The sequence below is a fragment of the Pseudophryne corroboree genome, chromosome 1 (assembly GCF_028390025.1).
Source record: "Pseudophryne corroboree isolate aPseCor3 chromosome 1, aPseCor3.hap2, whole genome shotgun sequence".
NCBI classification, from domain to species: Eukaryota; Metazoa; Chordata; class Amphibia; order Anura; family Myobatrachidae; genus Pseudophryne; species Pseudophryne corroboree.
In genome coordinates, this window is record NC_086444.1 from 924,046,455 (window position 1) to 924,069,406 (window position 22,952).

The window sequence follows — 22,952 nt, forward strand, 5'->3', positions numbered from 1 at the left end:
GCTGCCCTAGCAATTTGAAGCCATAAGGGAGGCGCCACCCTTTCTGCAGATGTCGCCATAGTCAGTAGGGATGGGGGGTGGGGGGACCGGGCAGCCAAAGGAAGGACTGTCTTCTCAAATAGACCAGTTTTTTGGAAGTGATAATTTTCTCATAGGGGCATAATGAATACTGAAAAAATTGTGAGAGAATACAATGAAAATTACACAATTTTTTCATGATGAATATGAGCAGAAGAAATTTTGAAGGACAGTACAATTATTTCTTACGTGCACATAAACAGTTATTGCTAGTAGGTGCAACACCGAAGTGGCAGTGGACCATTTCTATTCATTCAGATATCTATTGGGACTTGTGACTTCTTGGCAGAGTCTTATATATTATGTTTATAAGTTTAGGTTCTGTATTGTTTTATTGGTTTTAAAGAGCCTCTGAGTGTGGTTGCACAAAGATCATGGAAGCAATCGTTTTTAATTAGACATATGAATGTGGGGAATGTGTTTATAATGGGAGTGCCAATGGTAAACCAATGTTGATTGCATATTTCATTCAAATAAATTTTCTCACAATATACATCAGTTCCCAAAGTGCTCTTTGTAGCATCAAGGATTTAGGGCCTTAAAAACACTAAAATCCTCAGCATAAATGTATATAATTGATATACCTCAATTGCAATAGTATCTGGTCCTAAGTCTGGTCCGAATGTTACCTGAAAACTACACCTTTCATTTCATTAAGACAAAATATAAACTGACATAAGAGGGGCTTAGTGGAATAGAGGCTTGTGGCATGTGCCCCTTTTCAAATACATTTCTCTTGAAATATAATACCAGGGATTTGTATTTTGCTGCTGTTGAGAAATAGGCACATGCCAGCATAGAATTCAATTCCTGTTTGAAACCAAATCATCAAATGATTGAAGCTTAATCAACATTTACAGAGTAAAATTGAGTGTTCTAGATTTATTTGTAGGATCATTGGCATTTCTATCATGGATGCAATGTGTGAAGTGCAAACGGGCCCCTGGGTCCAGGGGGTCCCACATCGCACACACTGCACACATGTTGTTTTAACACTTACTTTTCCAGAGTCCCGCAATGGGCGCTGCAGCCACTGCAGCTACAGCAGCCACAGCAAAAATCACACCCAACATGATTGCTGCACATGCACAATACAAAGTTTGCCTCTGGCCGATGATGGGCACCATGTTTCCAGAGACCTGCGCATGCACAGTAGACTCTGGCACAATGCCATAGCCTACGGCACTGTGGAAAGGAGGGGGCCCACCAGGAATGTGCACACGGGCTCCCTCCTCTCTTTAAAAGGCCCCTGTGTAGGATTAATACTAATATATAAGTGGTAGTTTTGGAAGGAAAAAGAAAGACTCTGTGTTGGGGCACACTTTGGAAATGTGAAATATGTTTCTATTTAACATTTATTAAAGTTAATCATAAGAAAAAGGATAGACATAGACTTTAGTATAAAACAAATTATGTAAATATTAGGGTTAAAACACCCTCTATTTACACTAATCATATTTCATAGTAGATAGATCCTATTTGAGATTTACGCCTATGATGAAAAATATTTCAAAACAGAGATATATATGATATCTAAGTGTATCAGGAGTACATTTACTACTGTAATAAAATTAAGTGAGTATCGTGTAAACTCCTTGATAATTGCTCCCCTGCGGTTGGTAATCAGCTGAGCAAAGTTGAATTTTTAGGAATTTTAATTTGTGTCATTAAATTTCTATTCCTAACAAGAGGATGTAGATATAGAGGTAAAGCCAATGTTTTCTCCACCACTTCTGCTGTTTGCTGGGAAATAGTGCTACTGCACCTGATATTCCAAGGTAGTCACCTAACCTTGTACGGATCAGGCCTATCACTGCTTTGCTTCCAAGATCAGATGGATTTGGGCGTGGCCAGTGAAGTGTGGCAGTAGTATTGTGATCCAACAAATGAGAGAGTGTATGGTTTTGGCATGTATATCAAAAGTGAGAATTTATATTGTCCCGATAGTCTGCCCCAAATCCCTGTTACAGTGTACATTGCAGTGAACTTAATGTCTGCCAATGGATGAGAGAGTTCTCAAATAAGTAGGAATAGAGAGGGTGCACCCCTACTTCTGCTGTCCAATGTCATATACGGTTATAGAGGACATTGGATAAGAGAGATGGGGTGCTGAGAGAAACATTTTTAATAGAAATGTATGACAGATATTTCTACCAGCTGGTTTGTAAACATCATAAACTTTTTTGCCAGAAATGTGTGGTAAAACTGTCACCTTTATCTAGACAATGGTTTTTATTATGTATTGGTGGACATTATAACCTCTTTTGTCAGAAATGCATGACAAGTATTTAGTATAAATAAGCGCAAGCACTTTAATCAGTAGGTGATAATTAATGAGCAATGGGTTAACACATATCAGTAATTTGCATATTCCAAATGTGCCCTCAAATTTCTATGGCTCTTTAAATAAAATCCAAAGCATACAGTATGTTGGTACATCAAATTGTGAAAAAACAGTAATGACCCCTTATAAGAATAATGGATTGATCACAGGCACATATAAACTGACTGATTACAATAGGTTCTATGTAAGCTTATTCAGAAAATAATTACAAATATAAGATACATTTATCAGTTAGCAAAACATGAACATAGATAATTAAAGGCCCAAATGGGCTATACGATACCAAGGGAGGACAGAGTGGACCAGACCATGCACTGTCTGGTTCTACTGGTTCACATTCACAGACGGACCATTTCACCAATGTGTGGCTTGTTCACTGTTACTGTGACACTTAGATATCATATATATCTCTGTTTTGAAATATTTTTCACCATAGGTGTAAATCTCAAATTGACACTGTCCACCATGGAATATGATTAGTGTCAATAGAGGATATTTTAACCCTAATATTTATATAATTTTAGTATCTTATAGGTGTTTGTTTTTATGCTAAAGTCTATGTTGATCCTTTTTCTTATGATTAACTTTAATAAACGTTAAGTTTTAACATATTTCAGATTTCCAAAGTGTGCCCCAACACAGTCTTTCTTTTTCCTTCCAAAACTACCACTTGTATTACTGACTCTGGGAGCACCACCAACATATACATATACACAATAGATACCCATAATAGGGATAATTTATTTGTTACATATTGTTGGTCTCTGAGAAGGCATATGCAAAACCCTCCGCAAACAGAAATCCAGTGCGGTGTCCAACCACACTAAGCCTATACTAATATATAAGGTCAGGAGAAAAAAAATGTAGCCCCGTTTTTAGAAAAAAATTCTATCAGCTGCAGGTTTATAATAATGTTTAATAATTTTCCTATAATTTTTTTTACATTTTTTTTTAAATAGCTTTGAGTAAAGCAACGACAATGGGGGTCATTCTGAGTTGATCGCACGCTGCAACTTTTTGCAGCCCATGCGATCAACTAGACGCCACCTATGGGGGAGTGGATTTTTGCATAGCAAGGCTGCGATTTCTTGTGCAGCCCTGCTATGCAAAAAAAGTTTTGTGTAGAACAAGACCAGGGTAAGAGTTACTTACCCTGTGCTATCATTCCAGCATGTCAGGTCCCAGAATTGATGTCAGACATCCGCCCTCCAAACACCTCGACATGCCTGCGTTTGGTTCTCCATGCCCCAAAAACAGTGAGTTGACGCCCTCCTGTCAATCTTCTTGCAGTCGGCGCTGTAACCGCTTTCTTCATTAGCGGCGTCGCTGCCCGGCGACGGGCGTCACCAGACAACGACGCGCCTGCACAATGCGGGCGCCACGCATTTGCAGTTCCAACCCGATCACGCGGCTGTGAAGAAGCGCAGCGTGCGATCGGGTCGGAATGACCCCCTATGTACATGCATGTTTTGAACATTTATGTATGAGTGTACATTTTTAAGACAAATACTTTGTACCATTGCTCTTTTAACCAACCAGGTAAATGGCACACACAAACACACACACAAACACACACACACACACACACACACATTTATTATAAGGGCACAGTCATGCCCTTATATAAAGGCTGAATTAAATAAGCAACATTTTGTCACAACAGGGGTAAATTTACTAAAATGGGAGTTCTATTTAAGATGGGATGCCAATCAGATTCCAGGTATTATATTCTAGGAGGTGCTAGATACATGAGAAGAAGAATCTGGTTGCTTTGTGCAACATCCCATCCTAAATAGAACTCCCATCTTAGTAAATTAACCCTTATGATTTTATCAGAGGGGGGCATGATGCTTGAGGTGCTGTAAATCAAAAGTTATTAGTCATACTGTGCTGATGTTTGGCATGTCTAAGTAGAACTGTCACTCGCTACTTTATGTCAGATTTAATTGTAAAAAAAATGAAAAAAGTTATATTTTGAATAATCTAAAGGTGAAAATGTCACTGTTTTTCCTCAACTTTCTGTTTGACAAAAGTGACAGTTTTGCTGTATTTTGATGTAGTTTTGAGAAGCATAATCCAGGGAAGAGGAAGATCTAAGACTAGTGGTTTGTTTTGCTAGATAATGTATATACTGTTTAAGTTTAGAGGATTTTGGGGTTAAGGTTTTTAATAAGGTTTCTGTTTGTTTTAGATTTGGTAAAATGCTTCATTTTAAAGCTACTGTATGTATTTTTATCACATGTCAAGTACAGTATCTGCCTGCTGTGTTTGTACAGATGTGTCCATTCACATCTTTGTCACTATGTGTATGCACAGGCACATGCTTCCCTGCTAAGCTATGCCTGGCTAGGCCGCATACATTCGCAACGGCGGTTTTCCTATACAATGTGTATGGATCACGGTTGCAAGCATGTGTATACCCTCAGAATCTCACAAGTTATATGCCGAAAGATATAAGTGGACACATCTACAGTATAATGTGTCTTCACTTGAGTGGAGCAATATGGCCAACTGCTCTTCGCTAACAGAATTTATTCTTTGAGCTGGAGGGTAATTAGCAGTAATTATGTCATACAAAGGGAATGGGTTGTTTTAGGATAGAGGGGGCACTGCTGTGTGACTATTAGCCTTGGCGCGGCTTCTAAATAAAAAGTTTAATAATGTCCACGCAGTGCTAGAGGCGGCTGTTAGAGAGTCAGTTGTCACTGAACTGGATTGGCAAATCTGCATGCCTTCTGTGATAGGTTTCCAGTGATGCAGTGATCATAAATATGGCAAGTAAGCCCCTTACCAGGCATGTTCCACCATTGTTTGGCAAAACACCTGATACAAGTGATGGAACTGAAAAAGGTGATAATAGTGATAGTGATAATAGTGAAGACTTTTTCTAATACTGCCCACATGCTTCCTCTCCATGCATAGACACCACTGTTGCCCTCTTTAGATGCTGGGGATGTGTCAGGTGTGCATAGAGCCACCCCTTATTGCAGTCACAGACTCTGGAGATGATTTGCCCTCAGAAATACAACTTTGGAGGAGAAAGGACATGGCTTATTAACATCAAGCCAAAGTGCTTCGCAGCAGCATCACACCCTGAGACTGATGATGGCAGCATCCCTGGGCATTTGCGCTCCTCTGCTCCCTGCAGCTGGCAGAGTGCAGAGCTAATGGCAATGCACCTGGCTGAGCAGGACAAACAGGACTGCTACCTGCCAGAGCAGCAGTGCTACTATTTCCACAGCTTCCCAGACAGCAACTGCCTGTACTGGCTAGTGAGTTAGGCAATGTATATTGAGCAGGGCCTGTACCACTAGCTGTGAGAACTAACTGTGCCTGACCACCAGGACACCTTCTCACTCATCATCATGGGTGACACCAGGGACTTTCTGATCAATGCCAAAGAGAAAAGACATGGGTCAGATACACAGACCTGATGGCCAAGAGGCAGATGCTGGACATCAACATCCACCTTACATAGGGTGGCACACATAGGGGGGCACATGGGGTGCCCATACATCTCCAACATGGCTTTCCACATGATGGAGAGGACCTGGGTTGGTCCAGCATCTGGCTCAGCAGTGGCCAATAGGATGTGGTGTTTGGGGAGCTGCTAGCCATCTGCAGAATGAGGACTGGTGTAAGTGGAATCAAGTCCAAAATAAATGGCAGAGTCAAGTGTTAGCCATAGATTCAGCAACAATTGTTTCCCCCTGCAACCCCACAAGCCAATAGAAGGTCTTAATTAACATGCCTCGTCCAAGAAGGCCACAGCACACCAATCATGACTTGTTTGCATCATCGCCCTGTACCCTGGTGCTGGCTTATATTACCTAGCCTGAGGCAGCAGGAGTCAGTTTATTGATGGAGTCAGAGACGTCCTGGTGGAGCAGTGGCATATGCAAAATATCTTAAGCAGGCCACTTCCCTCCAGGTGAAGGCCAGCACCATAGGCACAGAATCACTCAGGTGGGAAGGACTGGCCTGCCTCAAGTGAACATCACCAGAAGCCCTAAGGCTCACTAGAACACCAAGGATTTGGGCTGTTATTCTAGGTCTGTAGTCACTATTTTATTAATCCACCAGGGATTTAGACCATAGGTCTACAGCCACTACCCACTAGACCACCAGGGATTTGGATCCTTAGGTCCATAGGCACTGCCCTTTAGAACACCATGAATTTGGTCTCTTAGGTCTGTAGACACTACCCCACTTAGCCACCATGGATTCACACCCTTAAGTACTGTTCCACTAGGATACCATGGATTTGGGCACGGAAGTCTGTAGGCACTGTCCCACAATACCACCAGTGATCTGAGCCTGTAGGTCAACTGCCACTGCCCACTGGACCACCAGGGATTTGAGCCTGGAGGTCCACTGCCCACTAGACAACCAGAGATTTGAGCCGTTAGGGCCATAGAAGTTACAATGACCCTCTTAGAGGGTTTGTTTATTTATTTATTTATTTACTAGCAGTTTCTTATATAGTGCAGCAAATTCCATTGCGCTTTACAATTGGAAACAACAATGCTAAAACAAAACTGGGTAATAACAAACAATCATAGAGTTAGGAAGGCCCTGCTCACAAGCTTACAATTTATAGGGAAATAGGCACTATCTATTGCATAATTGTTCACCAGATTGCAACATTACTGCATGATATGGCCACATAGCAATGATGAACCAGGAGCAGGAGGAAAGGAAAGCAAAAAAAAAGAGAAAATATGTGAGAATATGTGTGGACTGTACAGTGTGGATGTAATTGGATAGGAAAGATTTTGAAGGTTATTGATAAGCTTGCCTGAAGAGGTGAGTTTTCAAGGAACACTTGAAGGTTTGGAGAATAGAGGAGAGTCTTATTGAGCATGGAAGGGCAGTCCACAGAGTAGCTGTAGCCTTAAAGAGATTAGAGTTTGGAAATATGTTTGTTTGGCAGTGTCCTGTTACGTTTTTGTAGGTATCTTGTTAATTTAGAGTGCCACGCCTGACATCTAGGTCTATGTGGAGTGTGATAGGTGGCTGAAGTGGCTTCATCAATGGCTAATTCTAGAGTCTGGTTCAGGTGTGATACAGCTGTCTCAGGAGAAGGGATTGCAGAAATAGGTGAGAGCAGTTGTTGTGAGCGGTGGAAAGTACATAAAAATTAAATGTGTTAATAAGCCTAATTCAGACTTGATCGCAAGCAGACTATTTTTTGCACTGCTGCGACCAGGTAATCGCCAACCACAGGGGAGGAGGAATTTGCTGTGCAGGGTTGCAAATGCTTGTGCAGAGAGCTGCACAAACAAAAAGTTACCCGCTGCAATGATCCTTGCTGGAGCTGATGTCAGGATCCCTCCCTGGAAACGGTTGGGCACGCCTGCATTTTCCTTGACACTCCCAGAAAATGGTGAGTTGACACCCCCGGATGGCCTTTTCCTGTCAATCTTCTTGCGTTTGCCGCTGCAAACACTTTCTTCATTGTTTTCATTGCTTCCTGGTGACGGGCGTTGCCAAACAGCGACTTGCCTGCACATTACGACTCCCACGCATGCGCTGTTCAGACCCGATCGCACGGCTGCAAAAAACTGCAGAGTGCGATCGGTTCTGAATGACCCCCAATATTTCTGCGGGTTTGAGGAGGATTGGAGGACCTCAGTGACACTGAGTTTGACGTAATGGAGAAGAGATCAGGTGATAAGGTTGTGATCCGAGTGAGGGAAAGGAGTGTTAGTGAATTCAGAAACTGAGCATAGTCTGGTGAATATTAGATTAAAGCAGTGGCCCTCCTGATAAGTAGAGGAGTCAGTCCATTGGACAAGTCAAACCTGTTGGACTCACCATTGTAACATATAGGCAATGTTAAAGATAGGAAAGTATTTCAAGATGAGCTACAGGTGCTAGCTAAACTTACTGCCAGGGCAAGCTGGCACTTGTGGTTGTACATGATCAAGTTGGCTGTTACAGAGGCCATGCTGGGACCTGTAGGTCACCAAATACAAATTGAATTTTACAATATTTGACACTTTCATTATCCCTGTACCCACCACCCTGGGGTACGGGGTAGAGCATGCATCCATTAAGGTTTCAGTCTTAATGATCAGAATTTCATTGTTTTTTATATATATACTGTATACATATGGGAAATTTACTTTTTTTTATTGATTTTTGCACAATATCAAAAATTTACATTATGAGGTTTTCTCATTACATATGTCCTTAGATAGATAGATAGATAGATAGATAGATAGATAGATAGATAGATAGATAGATAGATAGATAGATAGATAGATAGTTATATAGAGTCAATGGGTGTGTTTTTTCAGTATGTTTGTAACTGTTTGCAAAAGTCTACATTTCACAATTGTAAATTCAGGCAATATTTCATGAGATACAATGTTTATCTCTTTATTTTCATTGTAAAACAGCCTGCTAACCATCTGCTACTGGGATTGTTCTGCTTTACACTAAATGTTCAATTCAAGAACTCTATACAGTTTTGTATTCCTTTCTTTTTTGGCTGAACATCTGCTGATAACAAAAATATGTACTTTCATGGTTTAGTTTCGAGTATGCTGTCTATTAAATATCAATGAAGTTCTGCATTGTTTAGCACCATTAACAAAGATAAGTCTGCTTCTTTCTGAACAATCACACTAGGGAAAACAAACAATCCTCAGCACATTTGAAAAAGTTGTCAGTAAACATGATAAGAAGTGCATACGTTTTAAATAAAAAATGAAATGTACATTATACACTGGTGAAAAACTGAAAACGGTTCTTTTTTTATATCTCTATATATATATATATATATATATATATATATATTAGTGATGTGCACCGGAAATTTTTCGGGTTTTGTGTTTTGGTTTTGGATTCGGTTTCGCGGCCGTGTTTTGGATTCGGACGCGTTTTGGCAAAACCTCCCTGAAAATTTTTTGTCGGATTCGGGTGTGTTTTGGATTCGGGTGTTTTTTTACAAAAAAACCTCAAAAACAGCTTAAATCATAGAATTTGGGGGTCATTTTGATCCCATAGTATTATTAACCTCAATAACGATAATTTACACTCATTTTCAGTCTATTCTGAACACCTCACACCTCACAATATTATTTTTAGTCCTAAAATTTGCACCGAGGTCGCTGGATGACTAAGCTAAGTGACCCAAGTGGCCTACACAAACACCTGGCCCATCTAGGAGTGGCACTGCAGTGTCAAGCAGGATGGCACTTCAAAAAAATAGTCCCCAAACAGCACACGATGCAAAGAAAAAAAGAGGCGCAATGAGGTAGCTGTGTGACTAAGCTAAGCGACCCAAGTGGCCGACACAAACATCTGGCCCATCTAGGAGTGGCACTGCAGTGTCAGACAGGATGGCAGATTTATAAAATAGTCCCCAAACAGCACATGATGCAAAGAAAAAAAGAGGCGCAATGAGGTAGCTGTGTGACTAAGCTAAGCGACCCTAGTGGCCGACACAAACACCTGGCCCATCTAGGAGTGGCACTGAAGTTTTCTAGCGAGAGGATGAGTGCTTCCATCCTCATGTGAATCTGAACCACTAGCCATGAACATAGGCCAGGGCCTCAGCCGTTCCTTGCCACTCCGTGTCGTAAATGGCATATTGGCAAGTTTACGCTTCTCCTTAGACGCTTTTAATTTTGATTTTTGGGTCATTTTACTGAACTTTTGTGTTTTGGATTTTACATGCTCTCTACTATGACATTGGGCATCGGCCTTGGCAGACGACGTTGATGGCATTTCATCATCTCGGCCATGACTATTGGCAGCAGCTTCAGCACGAGGTGGAAGTGGATCTTGATCTTTCCCTATTTTACCCTCCACATTTTTGTTCTCCATTTTTTAATGTGTGGAATTATATGCCAGTATCAATAGCAATGGCCTACTACTATATATACTGCGCACAACTGAAATGCACCACAGGTATGGATGGATAGTATACTTGACGACACAGAGGTAGGTAGAGCAGTGGCCTACTGTACCATACTGCTATATACTATATACTGGTGGTCAGCAAACTGTGCAAAATTGAAATGCACCACAGGTATGGATGGATAGTATACTTGACGACACAGAGGTAGGTAGAGCAGTGGCCTTCTGTACCGTACTGCTATATATTATATACTGGTGGTCAGCAAAATTATGCACTGTACTCCTACTATATACTACAATGCAGCACAGATATGGAGCGTTTTTCAGGCAGAGAACGTATAATACTGGTGGTCACTGGTAGCAAAACTCTGCACTGTACTCCTCCTATATAATACTGCTGGTCCCCAGTCACCACAATAAAGCAGTGTGAGCAGAGATATATGCAGCACACTGAGCACAGATAAGGAGCATTTTTCAGGCAGAGAACGTATAATACTGGTGGTCACTGGTCAGCAAAACTCTGCACTGTACTCCTCCTATATAATACTGCTAGTCCCCAGTCCCCACAATAAAGCAGTGTGAGCACAGATATATGCAGCACACTGAGCACAGATATGGAGCATTTTTCAGGCAGAGAACGTATAATACTGGTGGTCACTGGTCAGCAAAACTCTGCACTGTACTCCTCCTATATAATACTGCTGGTCCCCAGTCCCCACAATAAAGCAGTGAGCACAGATATTTGCAGCCACCTGAATAAAACTGAGAGGACGCCAGCCACGTCCTCTCACTATCATTTCCAATGCACGAGTGAAAAATGACGGCGATGCGCGGCTCCTTATATAGAATACGAATCTCACGAGAATCCGACCGCGGGATGATGACGTTCGGGCGCGCTCGGGTTAACCGAGCAAGGCGGGAAGGTTTGAATCTGCCTCGGACCCGTGTAAAAAGGGTGAAGTTCAGGGCGGTTCGGATTCCGATGATCCGAACCCGCTCATCACTAATATATATATATATATATATATAATGTATATTATCAGTAATACAGTAAGTTAACAATAACGGTATGTGCTAAATGTATCTACTCACTTATAATGAAGAAACCAATAGTGTACTTACAAACGAGGGAGGTTTATCAGCATATTAATGCTGACATTTTCCATTACATATGCACTAGTATTTTTATGTACACAGCGATATAGAAAGCCTAACTCCTACTGCACCAGTACTTTCTACAATATCAAATCAAAGGTTTACTGCTATCATTGTTCCTTAAATCAAACTTTTTTTGGAGACATTACAATGACGTTCCATCACAATAATTTTATAAATAAAAAGCCTGAGCAAAGCATGATTATTAAAATGCAACATTAAGGATTGAAAAATTTGCATCGAAATAGGAGTCTCCCATCTCAGAAAAAATATGAGCATTCCTTATCAGTTTCTCCTAACACATCATTTTGTTTTTTGTAGAATGTGCACAACTTGGTTACAATTTAATTAAATTATTGAGAAGTTTCCCAACAATTTTACTGTAATGTGTCTCTTTTATTGTTTGTGAGCTCTCAGACTTCTGCTTTTATGATTATGCTATGGTTAAGTAATGCTGCCTATTAGCCTTAGGAAGGAGAATCACCTCTCTAAAATACTACTGTACACATGGCTGGATTAAGGCTTGGGCGACAGAGGAGGTCGTTCTGGGGCCTCCGCACACAAAGGGTCCCCACACATCGTTGGTCTGCCTAAGTCAGACCTGATCACTAGGCTGCATTTTCATATAGCCTGCGATCAGGTCTGAACTGCACATACGTATGCACCGCAATGCACAGGCACGTCGGTCAGCAGCAACGCGGATTGGCGGGCAGCGACGGAATGTGTGAGAAAAGTGATTGCATGGGCATTCGCAATGTGACTGACAGTAAGAGGCCATTTGTAGGTGGCAACTGACCATTTTTAAGGAGTGTCCAGATAAACGCAGGAGGGACCAGGCATTTGGAGGGAGTTTTTCTGATATCAGCTCCGGCCCCGATAATTGCACTGGAATAGTAAGTTCTGGGCTGTGCAGAGACAGCACAAACTTCTGTTTGTGCAGCTCTCCTGCACATGCGATCACATCCCTGCATAGCGATTTCCCCCTCCCCCTGTAGGTGGCAACCACCTGATCGCAGGGATGCAAAAAATGCACCCTAGCGATCATTTCTGAATTAGGCCCACAGAGCAGTGAGGACCCGGCAGCGACTGTGACTCAGGAGTGGCGGCACAGGCGGTGAAGCGAGGACCTGGCAGTGAGGATCCAGCAGTGGCTGAGAGCAGTGCAGACAGTGGGGAAGGATCCCTGTGGAAGAACCCCTACAGTGAAGGCCCAAGCTGTCAGGATAGCTTCTTATTGAAGACCCAGAGAGTGCCCTGGTAGTGCCAGAGAGGTGACACTGCTGTAGGTGAGAACCCTGGCTAAGTGTGTGTGTGTGTGTGTGTGTGTGTGTGTGTGTGTGTGTGTGTGTGTGTGTCTCTGTCTGTCTTTTTCTGTGTGTGTGTGTGTGTGTGTGTCTGTTTTCTAATTTTTTGTGTGGGGCCCCCACAATTTTGTTGCCCCAGGGCACAGACAATCCTTAATCCGGCAAGAGAGTACTTTTTTATGTGCTGCTCACATACTCCACATTAATCTCAGGTTAGGACCTCCTTATTACAGACTCACACTCCTTGTCTAGGACTTACCCGTCTATTACCAGAATCCCCTACTGCATATGTTGTTTACACACCAATGTATCAATGCTCGGGTTCTGACCCATTCCTCCTTCTCTTTGTTAGTCAGTCATAATAATGTGACTAGGCCATGTATCTGTTTTGGGAACTCAAAAACATTGATGCATCAGAATAGGAACCTATATAATACCCCTTTCACACCAAACTTAATACTCAGGTTATTACTGGTTCCGAATTTGGTGTGAAAGGGTCTACCTGGGTTATGTTACTCAGGAATCTGATCCTGGTAGCTACCAAGGTCAAACCCAGAAGTAGTCTGTGGAGTGAATGGTGTGACCTGGATCATCTGAACCAGGTCAAGCTAAAAGCATATGGCAAGCCGGATAACCAGCACATGGAGATGATGTCATCTCCAAGAATCAGCAGAGAGAAAACCCAGCGATAACATGGGTCCAGCCTGTGGTATGAACAGAGTTTGAATCTGCTGTGACACTGCTTGAAACTATGTTCAATAACCCAGGATGTACCAAGGTTTTTTGGTGTGAAAAGAGTGTAATTGACATCCACTAAGACAGAGTTTCCCAAATTCCACTATTACAGTTCAGGATTCAAGGATATCCATGCTTCAGTCTAGATGGTTCAATAAAATTGATTGATGTACTAATTACAGTAAGTACTCTGTGATTAATCTTGAAAATCCTTAAAGCCTGGACTGTTAATGGCAGAGTTTGGGAAACACTGCACTCTTACATGCAAAAAAGTATATATAATTATATAGTCTGTTACTCCATGTACTCTTTGAACTCTACTTTTGGTATCATTATCTCACTAATGGAGCTCTATAAGTTGAACCAGTGCTTATTTTCTTACCTCAGTTATTTTCTACTAGTTACCAGCCCATAAACATGATGGAACAACATAACAGTAATAACAATGCCAGCGGCTGTGCATGCCTGAATGAAGCAATATTTATATTGATCCATTGAGTGCCATCTAATAGTCGCCGGTGCACAAAACACATGAATTCCCCCCTTAGAGGTCAGGAGCAGCATTAGCCTTTTATTACGGTATATAGGATTTTGCTGAATTTTCTTGCTAATTTGTTGTACAGATGTGTCCTCACTAACATATCCTCAAATTATGCCAAATATGTCTTTTTATTGTGCAGGGCAAAATGCAACTAATCTGCACCATGTTTCCCATCGCTCCATTTTTCTTAACTGAATTTTTATCTGTTTCATACTTCTTCTACGATAAAACATAAAGTATGCATAAACTGTACATCACTAGTGGACTTATCTGCCAAAGCAGTGTGACAAAGTCACTAATCTGAGACATAGAGACCGAGGCCCATATGACTGAGCAGTTCCATGCATCCCACCAAGCAATTTTCTGCTAATTTACACTGCCACAATTGTGAGAAAAGTAAAAATTCTATACCTTCGGTATACTCTGTTGCTTTTTGTGTGTAGGTGCGATATAAGAAAAATGCAGTTCGAACAAATATTCTTAAGTGCAAAAGTCCACAACTAGCTATCTTTGATGTAGTGTCGCATAATGCATCTCTTGCCATATAGTGCATACATGTTAGTTTAATAAGGAGACATATTAATAAGCTAGATGTTCAGATAGAGGGGGTCATTCTGAGTTGATCGCTCGCTAGCTATTTTTTGCAGTGCTACGATCAGATAGTTCCCGCCTATGGGGGAGTGTATTTTCGCTTTGCAAGTGTGCGAATGGTTGTGCAGCCGAGCGGTACAAAATCAGTTTGTGCAGTTTCTGAGTAGGTCTGGACTTACTCAGCCCTTGCGATCACTTCAGCATGTCCGGTCCCGGAATTGACGTCAGACACCCGCCCTGCAAATGCTTGTTTTTCCAACCACTCCCTTAAAATGGTCAGTTGATACCCAAAAACGCCTTCTTTCTGTCAATGTTCTTGCAATCGGCTGTGCGAATGGATTCTTTGTTAAATCCTTCGCCCAGCACCTGTCCGCTTTGTACCCGTATAGGCATGCACAGTTTTACCGAGTTTTGACCTGATCACAGCGCTACAAAAAATAGCTAGCATGCGATCAGGTCGGAATGACCCCCAGAGGCCTTATAATTTGGAGCACACTTATCGAATGGTGGGCCTAATTCAGTAAGAATTTGCATCCTTTTGCTAGCATGCTGGGTGCTGTCCATTGCAGGGCAAGGCCACCCAGCATGCTGACCGCCACCTCCCCCTGCCTTCAACAAGCAGAAATTGCGAACACATTGCAATTTCTGCTTGCTAGCAGAAATTGAGGATGTCTCCTGTCGGCACATTGACAGGCAGAGGCTATCGCATTTTCTGCATCCCCCCCACAGAAAGTGCGGGTGCATGCGCAGGATGGGCACTGTGCACTGAGTGATCATAATAATTCCGGTAGGATCGCGATTTGCGATCCAACCTGAATTAGCCCTGGTATTTGCTATTGCTGCACTGTTATATACTGTATATAAATATATATATATATGTATGTGTGTGTGTGTGTGTGTGTGTTTGTGTTTGTGTGTGGGGGTGTTTGTTTATGTATATATAAGTGACACAGGACCCTATTCAGTACAGATTGCAAACTCTGCTAAAAAGCAGAATTTGCAATCCGTTCTTTCGCATGCTGGGGTCCGCCCATCACACTGCAAGGCCGCCTAGCATGCTACCTGCCGACCACAAACTGTGACTGCACTCTAATTGTGATCGCGCCCCACTTAGAGTGCAGTCGCAGAAACTAGGGAAGCCTGTTGCCCGCGCAGCCTGGCTGTGACGTCAGGAGTCCCGTCACCACTTTATCGATTGATGTCATGCACCCGGCCCAAAAACACAGCAGATGCAACCCCATTTCCCCTGCACTGCCCCTTCCCCCACAACTGTCTGCGACTGCAGTTAATGCTAGCCAGCCACATTAACTGTACGTGTACACACAGGATGGGACCTTTGCGAGTGCAACGTTGCCGTAGCTGTGGTTATTGTGGTGGCATCAATTAGCGATGCAACCTGAATAAACCACAAATAGCATGGTTTTTGCTTGGCAAGAATCATTTATTGCGGATTATACACAATATCAGGAAGGCATTTGAAACTTGTTTTGAGGCTGCTTACTCTCTATATTGCTGAAGATGTAAGAAGTAATGGCTTTAACTGGTGACTGAACATCTACTTATTTCACATAGGTTTTTTTTTAATGAATGCCTGTAGTTCTCCCCTGCACTTTTTATACTATCAACTCTGAGTTGTTACCATTTTTATGACTTCACACTGAAATTTATTTCTGCAAAAATTATGTTATGTACTATACTTCATTCTTGAATGGAGTGCTTTGAAAGAACTTAAATCGCAATTAATGATACTACATTGTATTATGCTTTTCACAAATCTCATTTAAATGACCTTAAATTAAACATTGGGAATAAAATTCTATGGCCTATTTATGATTCAAGTTTTTGGTTATGTTATTTTGAGCAATTAAATAATTAAGGAACATTAATTGCTAATTTCTACAAAACATTATAGAATCTTAAGGCATGTTTTTTCTTTTGTCCTACATAATGCAGGTGCATCAGTAGAACTTAGTATTGCTTTGTGCAGCTTGTTGGAATACCCACTGTAAATCCTCAGAGAAACAGCAGACAAAATTAGGAAAAGTGCACATACACAGCTGTGTCACATTTTCCTGGCACTACCCCAAACCCAGAGCTCATGCCGTTATCCTAAAATCAACACCTTTTCTGATGTGTCTGTGTTGGCAGAAAGAAATACTCCTTTGCCAGGTGTTTAAACACATCCAAAGATTCTACAGCATTTAGAATACTGATGCTTGGAGGGATAATTGGTTTTAAAGATATTTTAAGCTACCTTATAATGTTTGTTCTGTATTCCTTTCACATGGTAATGTCTTTATTCTGCTTTGCCAAAGAGAAATGTAACTGCTATGCTGACATACCTAGAGCAGTGCTGTACAACCTTTTTTAAAATAGGGCATTAAGTCCGGAATTTACTAAGCTGTGGTTTTGTCATGCTGTTTTATGTTTGGTTTGCACATCGTATACTGTATTGAAATAAAAACCATCTGACATACTGGATTTCAAAAATACATGACAGAAGTAAATATTTCAAACAAGGTATTATTTAGTAACAGTGCTCACAATGGGTGAGCATGCGGCAAGTGCCTTTTATCAAATTAGTGGGCAACTGTACATGACTAGTTCTTGCTCTCACACTCATTCATGACAAAAGGAAAGCATTTGTGACCTATAGTCTAGCTGTTGTCCTCTTACAATATATGCTACCCCACCATTATTCCATTTTGAAAAGTGTACAAGCCCTATACACATACACAGACTGCAATTTCCTACATGCTGTGGTCTCCAGTAGAGGTCTCTTGTCTTCATAGAAACTGCTGACGCTACTTTGGTATCTTGATGAATATTCAATAGTAACCATGTTGACATTCATAAGGTTGACACTGCAACATCAACATCTGAAATATCAACAGTTTCAGGATGTCAACAGTTATGGTTAAGCTGCAGGTGGGAGGGTTAGCTTTAGGCTGTAGAAGGAGGTTAAGGTTAGGCACTGGGGTGATGGTTAGGGATTAGGGTTAGGCATGGGGAAAATATACTCCCAGAATGCTGAAGACCATAGCTCTCACAAGGAAGTGAATCTCACAGCACCAATGGGAACAGGTAGAAGATCCAGGAGCCAATGCTGCTGCCAGGAGCCACTAGACCACCACTAGACCACCACACATGATCTATCAATAGTTCATAATGTCAACATACTGTATCATCCAGGTAGACATGATGAACGTTAATATGGTAACTGCAGACATGTTGCATGTTGACAGTTTGATTCTGTTGACATTTTCATGTTGCCCTGATGTCGACCTGTCATGTCACACCCTTCTACTTCAAGTCGTAATCTGTGAATAGTGCAAGTGATTTCTGATTATTAATGATGGGACAATCTACCCATAATTTGAAACAGCACTTTAAGCTAAACTGTGAACCATTCCTCAACAGACACTTTAATAGAATAAGGGCTCCTGGCAGTAGTGGTTAGAAAGAGCAAAAGAAGCAGAACATATCGCCTGACAGTTCCCAAAAATCAGGACTCTTGACAGTCCTGCTCTCTCATAACTATTATCACAGTTAACACTACCTGCTGTTGCTGGTCTTTAAACCTCGGCCTTCCACCATCCCAACCAGTACTTATATTTCATCAGTTACTTCTGTGTTTAATAAATTTTCTTTCTTCCAAGAACAAGCACCAACAGTACATTTTAGTACATTTTAATTAACATATTAATAATGAGTTGAAATGGCTTTGGTCTCCAGTGCAGGGTTTTTCTTGTCTTCACAGCAGTTACTGCATCTACTTCTCCATGTTGGATGCCAATCTATCCATAGCACCAATAATTCCTACTAATGATGTCACAGTCTATTGACATCTTGAAATGGCATAGAAAGCTGCACGCTGTCCTCTAACATCTTAGCTGGATAAGAGCTGCAGGAGGAAATTGGAAGAAAAGCATAAAGCCAGAAATACCCCTCCACAAAAATCAGCAAAATGAGGATTTCCAAAATGTTGGATTTTACCAATCCCTCAACCCAGGCATTGGGAGAATGGGCAGAGCCACAATAAAAACCTCATGTGGCCTTAGGCAATGATTCAATTGTTTTGAATTTGATTTTGGATTTCTTTCAAAAATTTTAAAAACATCTAAAATTGCATAATATGGGACTTTTTTGTTTCTACAGTATTACTAACATCAAATACATTAATTTTCTGCAATTTCTGCCTGATTTTGACCAACTCACACCTCACAATATTTTTTTTACCAATATGGCCAAAGGTTGCTGCGAACTGGCTTGCTGAACTAAGCAACAGAGCAGTGACACAAACACATAACAGTTTATAAGAACCTAGCACATCAATAAAGCATAGTGGAACTGCAATTGTAAACAGGATGGCAGTTTATTAAACTACACAAACCTATAGAATGGTTCCATCAGGGGCATTTTTACAGAGGAGGGGACCCATGTGCAGACTCTGGGTGGGCCCATACTCTTCCCAGTGCTGTAGATTCTGTCATTGTGCCAGAGTCTACCATGCATGCACAGGTCTCTGGAAATATGGTGCCCACCTTGTTCCGGAGACTACATTTCTACTGAGAATGCATGGTGGCCATTTTGCTGGCAATATTTTTACCATAGCTGGAGCTCCGACGCAGGACTTTGGAAGGTAAGTAATAAAACATGGATGCAATGTGTGCCGTATGGGCCCTCCAGGATCCAGGGACACGTATGCACCACACACATTGTACCCATTATAGAAACACCAATGGTTTCCATTAATCAGGAACTAATAGCCCAAAAGCAAAATACTTGTTGAAAGTATATTTTACCAACACACTACTCCAAACATCAAATCACAGACCATAGGCCAGTAGGCATTATTGCTGCTGAAGTGACATCTAGTAGAAAACTAGATCACCCTCAAACTTACTCCAAACAGCAATTCACAGACCCAGGGACAATATAGGTGATTAGAGGTGATGTATTTAGTTGAAGATAAAGCACTAATTATTATAAGGAGTAAACTGAAACAGTAAACTGGAAAAATAAATTTCCAAATGTGAGTTTTTAAATGCCTCTGAACTCTACTAAGGTGTTTGATGATGATGGTGTTGGTAGTGGAGATTGCATGTGCGGATATCTATCCATGCTGCTGGTAGCTGATGCTGGACAGCTTGTTGTATTACATTTTCAACAATTTGGTAAACAACTAGAATTAATTTCCTACATATGACATAACAGTGAGGTACAGTAGTTCCTAGATACAGCTAGACCCTAATTAGCATCCCTTCCTCTACTTTTGGCACTACAAATTCTACAATTATATGAAGGGTAAGAACACCTTCCTGGATTTTCTGGGCAAAGTATCAAAGAGCCAAAAATTTACAGCTCCTCTGAACATCAATCAAAAGCAAAATGAACACTGCCCATCTACAAATAAAACCCTCCCTATTAAAAGTTAAACCATCCTCAATACACTCACCACATCATACAGTCAGTTAATTGACTGGTGTGCTTCTGCTGGTCAGTATACTAAAAGTAAACATGCTGGACAAGCTAGTGTCTGGAATTTCTCTTGAAGCCAGCACTGAATGGGTGTCCCATATTGGTTTGATCAGCTGACTCCGAGTTAGTTCTCATATGACTTAAGTCACCAATGTCTGATCAGAGAACCCCTTTTTTGAAGTCCTCAGTTTCACCTACTCACTGCCAGTACAACTTGTATCTTACTTATTAATGGCTCTAGTGTCAGCAGCTCTGCTTCTAATTCCTGGTTCTCCTATCTGATGCACACTGCACTGTGCACATCAGTGTTACTAAGGTCTCCTTCTTCAGCCTTGTGTCGCTCTCTGCATTCTGCACAGTGCTGTTCCATCTTCACCAGTGTCATTTCCTTCACAACTCACAACTGCTATTACTGCATACCTCCCAACTGTCCTGATTTTCACAGGACAGTCCCATTTTTTGGGGACTGTCCCACTATCCCACCCTTGGGCCGCAGTGTCCGTGGTAGTGGGGATGCAGTTGGGAGGTCTCCTCTCACTCTGCTCTCCTGCGTCTCTTCACAGGAGACAAGAGGGATTGAGGGCATGTCAGCAGCTCAGAGCGCTAGCCCTGCCCCCACTGTGATGATAACTGGAGACGTGGCAGGCGATCGCGGCATTGTCATGAAGCCACACCCCATTTTACAAAGGCCACACACACTTTTCGGGTGGGCACGCTTTTACGCAGAACTGTCCCACGTCTCAAGAATTCAAAGTTGAGAGGTATATTACTGCACAGTATAAGTTACAGTCTGCATGGAGCAAATCTATACCAGCATGCAAAACCAGTTACAGCCTGCAGAGTGCACATCTAACACCAGTGAGCATTGTCATTTATCACCTGCAGAGTGCACATATCTCCATTGTGCATTATACTCGCAGACACACATAACCTAAAGTAAGCACAACTTGTATACCTGTGTTCAAGGCTTCAGTTAGTGTTTGCTAACATTGCAGGGCAGCATACCAGTTTTTTAGAATAGTATTTAATCAGTACTCCTTCCTGCTCAGTAACTATCTAGAAGGTAGCACTGAAAGAGTAGTTGTGTCATTAGACCAGTACTAACCAGCCCTGGCCAGTGGTCCCAGCCTAGAGCCCAAATCAAACTCTGAATCTGACATCAAATTTTAAATTGACTTTTAAAGCATTATGAGCAATTGAAATAAATTGCATGTGAAGTATTAGAAATCAATGTAAACTTTGCTAAATCATTGTAATTATTAACATTCTTGTTTGTTTAAATAAAATTTCAGGAAACATACAATGCTATGGCCAGCATTAAATATTTCTATACAGATTACTGTTCCTTTCTAATCTCTTAAAGTGAATTTACCACTTGTGTAATTTTTGTTTTTTAAATACAACTGGAAAACTCTGTTGTGCAGCGATACTAAAGCTTAAAACACTTTCTTTGAAAAACTGCTGCTGCTAGTAAGCAAGTGATTTGTGAATCAGTTCCAAGTATTAATCCAAGCTTTAATATTTCTAATTAATTAACCTTGGTTACAGCAACTGTAAACTGCAAAGCAAGGGATTATTGTGAGATTTATCTGAGAATAGAACAAATCCATTTTGCATATAAAAATATATCCTACAATAACTTCCCAATATCCATGGAAGCTGCTTTTAAATGCGTTTAAATGTATTTCCCTTATGAAAGTATTTTAAATCTTTGTTGAAAATACAAAGGTAATAATTGAAAAAGAACTGTGAAGAGATTATTTCCCTGTAAAATACTCTTCTGTCAATGCATGTTTTGTCATTTTAAAGTTGTAACATCTGGGAGCCTAAAAGAAAACAGTTTACCCGTGCTAGTTTATTTATTAATATTAATTTGTAAATTAGTTAATGGAGCAGACTGTAAGATTCTTATACAGTACTTATAAATGGAGCTGATTGTAAAATTGGTAACCAAACATTTTCATCTTCAACTCAGATCCATATCTCCTTCTGACTGGACCTTGTGATAACAGTATGTAGCTAGTGAGCAAACTGTAGTCTGTGTTATGTAATTCAGAGTTTCCTAAACTATTCCATTACAGTCCAGCTATCTATTATGCTTAAATACAGATGGTTAAATCAAATTGACTGAGGTACCGATTAAGGGCCTAATTCAGATCTGATCGCTGCTGTGCGTTTTCACACAGTGGGCGATCCAATCCGCACTGCGCATGTGTATGCACCGCAATGAGCAGGCGCATCGCACAACAGCAACAGGCATCGGTGCCTAGCGACGGGATGGTGCAAAAAATCAGAGTGCACGGGCGTTCACAAGGTGATTGACAGGAAGAGGCATTTGTGGGTGGCAACTGACCGTTTTCCAGGAGTGTCCGGAAAAATGCAGGCAGACTCAGGCGTTTTCAGGGAGGGTGTCTGACGTCAGCTCCAGCCCAAATCAGCAGGAATCAATCACACGGGAAGAGTAAGTTCTGTGCTGCGCAGAGACTGCACAAAATCAGTTTGTGCAGCTCTGCTACACATGCGATCACACACTTGCACAGCGATTTAACCCTCCCCCTGTAGGCAGCGACTGTCTGATCACAGGGCAGCAAAAAACACAGCCCAGCAATCAGATCTGAATTAGGCCCTAAGTCAACTGTGCTCAAGCATAGACATCCTTAAATCATTTACTGTAATGGTGGAGTATGGGAAACTCTCATGTAATTTGTTAATAAAAACAGTTATAAATATCTTAATATTTGTTGCACTTACTGTAGCTATCTTCTGTATAATTTATTGATCAAGAAGAAACATAAAAAAAACAGTACTGCTAAAATGAAATTTTAAGTATTAATGTCCCGATTTTCACTTTCTT

At 41.2% G+C, this 22,952-nt stretch overlaps 1 pseudogene; it reads right to left on the minus strand.

Moving 5' to 3' along the window:
• Window positions 1-1,831: 1,831 nt before the first annotated feature.
• On the minus strand, window positions 1,832-1,950 carry LOC134943897 (5S ribosomal RNA; annotated as a pseudogene).
• Window positions 1,951-22,952: the final 21,002 nt, after the last annotated feature.